General features: G+C 48.8%; 1 non-coding gene across 1 annotated transcript; it reads right to left on the reverse strand.

Annotated features, from left to right (window-relative positions):
* Positions 1-203: 203 nt before the first annotated feature.
* LOC131292307 (5.8S ribosomal RNA) lies at positions 204-358 on the reverse strand. Its single transcript, XR_009189979.1, has one exon. It is a non-coding gene; the product is annotated as a 5.8S ribosomal RNA (ribosomal RNA).
* Between the last annotated feature and the right edge of the window lie 4650 nt (positions 359-5008).

Genomic DNA, 5008 nt, shown 5'->3' on the forward strand with positions numbered 1-5008 from the left:
ACCACAAGCACGCCTTCTCCTCGTACTTCCGCCTCACGCGGGAACACGACGCTCTAAATACTTCGAATTCCAATGCCAGTATATTGTAAACCACGGGTTCTTTAATGCTAGCGGGTCGTCGCGACCCTAGTTAACATCATGGTGCACGTCTCGTGACGGGTGTCACGGCGTAGTTAAATGTATGCGATACATTTCTCAAATATAAGCGCTCAGTCATCTGTACATCATGGTAGGTTCCCACGACGTGCAATATGCGTTCAACTTATCAATGTTCATGTGTCCTGCAGTTCACATTATGACGCGCAGTTAGCTGCGGTCTTCATCGATCCATGAGCCGAGTGATCCACTGCCGAGGGTGACTAACTTGCGTAAGCCGCCGCTGTGCGCGTATACCCGTTCCCCATAGGGAGGAGCAAGCCGCCGCTTAGAGACGAAGCATAAAGTGTCCTCATTCCACATAGGGCAAGCTGGATGAATCCATTTTACCCAGGACGGCCGAAGCGGCGTGGACCAGGGGAGAACTGAACCTTATACTTCACACCACAGTAAGTCTACGTGTCCTCTTCCACATAGGGCAAGCTAGAACTAACTATCTTACCCAGGACTGCCGAAGCAGCGTGGACCAGGGGAGGAACACACTTTTCATGGAAACGTAAGGCATCCATGACTGCCATAACGTAAGCCGCCGCTGTGCGCGTATACCCGTTCCCCGTAGGGAGGAGCAAGCCGCCGCTTAGAGACGAAGCATAAAGTGTCCTCATTCCACATAGGGCAAGCTGGATGAATCCATTTTACCCAGGACGGCCGAAGCGGCGTGGACCAGGGGAGAACTGAACTTTATACTTCACACCACAGTAAGTCTACGTGTCCTCTTCCACATAGGGCAAGCTAGAACTAACTATCTTACCCAGGACTGCCGAAGCAGCGTGGACCAGGGGAGGAACACACTTTTCATAGAAACGTAAGGCATCCATGACTGCCATAGTGCGTAAGCCGCCGCTGTGCGCGTAAACCCGTTCCCCGTAGGGAGGAGTCAAGCCGCCGCTTAGAGACGAAGTATGAAGTGTCCTCTTCCACATAGGGCAAGCTAGAATGAACTATCTTACCCAGGACCGCCGAAGCAGCGTGGACCAGGGGAGAACTGAACTTTATACTTCACACCACAGTATTGAGTAATGTGCCCTCTTCCACATAGGGCAAGCTGGAATGTTCCATTTTACCCAGGACGGCCGAAGCGGCGTGGACCAGTGGAGGACTACACAATCATGAGGTTTGATATCGACTTGTGTGTTTCAATAGGGTACCGATGGTATGTTTTGAACCGATTTGATTTAGCCATTCTGAAGTCATCACTTGGTTGAAGCGCTGAACTAGGGAGGCATCGTTTACATATATATTGGTTTTCGCATGCTCTACTAGGTTAATGTCATGAGGTTGGCTATCGAGCATGCCCAAGTGATGACTTGATTGTGTGCTTGCTTGAATTCTTCACATTTCATACCATCGGTTAGTTGTCGAATCATTCCTCGATCATAACCTTCGTTCTTGGTTCATGTATGCTCTCTTCCACATAGGGCAAGCTAGAATTAACTATCTTACCCAGGACCGCCGAAGCAGCGTGGACCAGGGGAGAACAATACTTTGTCTTGTATGCCCTCTTCCACATAGGGCAAGCTAGAATTAACTATCTTACCCAGGACCGCCGAAGCAGCGTGGACCAGAGGAGGACTATACTTTGTTCATAACACCACAGTATTGAGTAATGTGCCCTCTTCCACATAGGGCAAGCTAGAACTAACTATCTTACCCAGGACCGCCGAAGCAGTGTGGACCAGGGGAGGACTATACTTTATACTTCACACACTAGCCATACTGAAGTCATCACTTGGTTGAAGCGCTGAACTACGGCGGGGTAATCGTTTACAGGTTATAATCATATAGCTGCATGCTCATTAGTAGATAATGGAATATTGTATGGCAATATGAGCATGCCCAAGTGATGACTTTGTTTCAAGCTCAACAGGTAGGGTATTGAGTCCTCTTCCACATAGGGCAAGCTAGAATGAACTATCTTACCCAGGACCGCCGGAGCAGCGTGGACCAGTGGAGGACTATACCTTGTCCATTACACCACAGTATTAAGTATTGTGTCCTCTTCCACATAGGGCAAGCTAGAATTAACTATCTTACCCAGGACCGCCGAAGCAGCGTGGACCAGATGAGGACTATACTTTATACTTCACACCACAGTTTTGAGTACGCCTTGCATAAAGTATCTAGTTTGAACCACGAGGGCTCACAATGTAGAACCGCGAGGGCTCTAGTACCGATTCTCTCGGTACGGCTTGGTCCGTGTTCCTTTATGCTTGTACTCTAAGTATTAAGTATTGTGTCCTCTTCCACATAGGGCAAGCTAGAACTAACTATCTTACCCAGGACCGCCGAAGCAGTGTGGACCAGGGGAGGACTATACTTTATACTTCACACACTAGCCATACTGAAGTCATCACTTGGTGGGGGTGAACTACGGCGGTATCTATCGTTTTGGTTCGGTCTATATAGGGTCGCTTGCATGCTCATTCGAATATAATGTAATTGTGTATGGCAATATGAGCATGCCCAAGTGATGACTTTGTTTCAAGCTCAACAGGTAGGGTATTGAGTCCTCTTCCACATAGGGCAAGCTAGAATGAACTATCTTACCCAGGACCGCCGGAGCAGCGTGGACCAGTGGAGGACTCTATACTTTATACTTCACACCACAGTATTGAGTACGACTTGCATAAAGCCCCTAATGAGAACCACGAGGGCTCTCTCAATGTAGAACCACGAGGGCTCTAGTACCGATTCTCTCGGTACGGCTTGGTCCGTGTTCCTTTATGCTTGTACTCGCAGAAAGTCTCAACCCGGAGGTCTTGACTTTGATTGTCATAGTTGGACTACGACGGGGCATCCGACCATTGCTGATCGAACACCCCTGATTCACCATCTTTCGGGTAGGCGGTACGCGTACCTCCGGACGCGGAAGTCTCAACCCGGAGGTCTTGACTTTGATTGTCATAGTTGGACTACGACGGGGTATCCGACTCATCGAATACCCCAGAAGCACACCATCTTTCGGGTAGGCGGTACGCGTACCTCCGGACGCGGAAGTCTCAACCCGGAGGTCTTGACTTTGATTGTCATAGTTGGACTACGACGGGGTATCCGACTCATCGAATACCCCAGAAGCACACCATCTTTCGGGTAGGCGGTACGCGTACCTCCGGACGCGGAAAGTCTCAACCCGGAGGTCTTGACTTTGGTTGTCATAGTTGGACTATGACGGGGCATCCGACCATTGCTGATCGAACACCCCTGTTACACCATCTTTCGGATAGGCGGTGCGCGACACCACCGACGCGGAAAGTCTCAACCCGGAGGTCTTGACTTTGTATTGTTGGATAGTCCTCTTCCACTATAGGGCAAGCTGGAAATATTCCATTTTACCCAGGACTGCCGAGGCAGCGTGGACCAGGGGAGAACTTCACGGAATCTTCAGGCATCCATGATTGCCATAGTGCGTAAGCCGCCGCTGTGCGCGTCAACTCGTTCCCCGTGAGGAGGAGTCTAGCCGCCGCTAAAAGACGAAGCATTAAGTGTCCTCATTCCACTATAGGGCAAGCTAGAATTAACTATCTTACCCAGGACCGCCGAAGCAGCGTGGACCAGGCGAGGACTATACTTTATACTTCACACCACAGTATTGAGTACGACTTGCATAAAGCCCCTAATGAGAACCACGAGGGCTCTCTCAATGTAGAACCACAAGGGCTCTAGTACCGATTCTCTCGGTACGGCTTGGTCCGTGTTCCTTTATGCTTGTACTCGCGGAAAGTCTCAACCCGGAGGTCTTGACTTTGATTGTCATAGTTGCACTACGACGGGGCATTCGACCATTGCTGATCGAACACCCCTGATTCACCATCTTTCGGATAGGAGGTGCGCCCACCTCCGACGCGGAAGTCTCAACCCGGAGGTTCGGACTTAGAGTTTTTCCCATTTAAAAGTTTTTCTCTTAGCCATACTGAAGTCATCACTTGGTGAACGATTGAACTAGGGCGGGTTAATCGTTTATAGGTATCATGTGGTTTGCATGCTCTCTTAGGTTAAGGTCATGTGGTTGGCTATCGAGCATGCCCAAGTGATGACTTTGTTTCACGCTTGCTTGATTTCTTCATGATTCCCTGTTATATAGTGTATTCATTCGAGAACAGGGAATCTTTGGTTTTGCTCAACAGGTATTGGATGTCAACTTGGTATCTAGATCGCATTAAGTCTCAACCCTTAGGTTCGGACTTGTATAGTGACATCTTGTTACGGTCTTGAGTCTCAACCCGCAGGTTCGGACTACTTAGTGTTTGATCGAATATAATATGGCAACTTGTGCCTAAGTCTCAACCCGCAGGTTCGGACTTCTGTTTATTTGGCCAATGTATGTATAAGGCAACTTGTGCCTAAGTCTCAACCCGCAAGTTCGGACTTGTGTATTTGTTCGAAGTCATGTATAAGGCAACGTGTGCCTAAGTCTCAACCCGCAGGTTCGGACTTGTTAGTGTTTCGTCAACTTTCATATGGCAACTTGTGCCTAAGTCTCAACCCGCAGGTTCGGACTTGTGTATTTGTTCGAAGTCATGTATAAGGCAACTTGTGCCTAAGTCTCAACCCGCAGGTTCGGACTTGTGTATTTGTTCGAAGTCATGTATAAGGCAACTTGTGCCGAAGTCTCAACCCGCAGGTTCGGACTTCTATAGTGTTTCGTCAATTATCATATGGCAACTTGTGCCGAAGTCTCAACCCGCAGGTTCGGACTTCTATAGTGTTTCGTCAATTATCAAATGGCAACTTGTGCCGAAGTCTCAACCCGCAGGTTCGGACTTCTGGAAGGATCACTTGGCCACTAATGATCCTTCCGCAGGTTCACCTACGGAAACCTTGTTACGACTTTTACTTCCTCTAAATCATCAAG

This window comes from Anopheles ziemanni, assembly GCF_943734765.1.
Source record: "Anopheles ziemanni chromosome X unlocalized genomic scaffold, idAnoZiCoDA_A2_x.2 X_unloc_46, whole genome shotgun sequence".
Lineage (NCBI taxonomy): Eukaryota > Metazoa > Arthropoda > Insecta > Diptera > Culicidae > Anopheles > Anopheles ziemanni.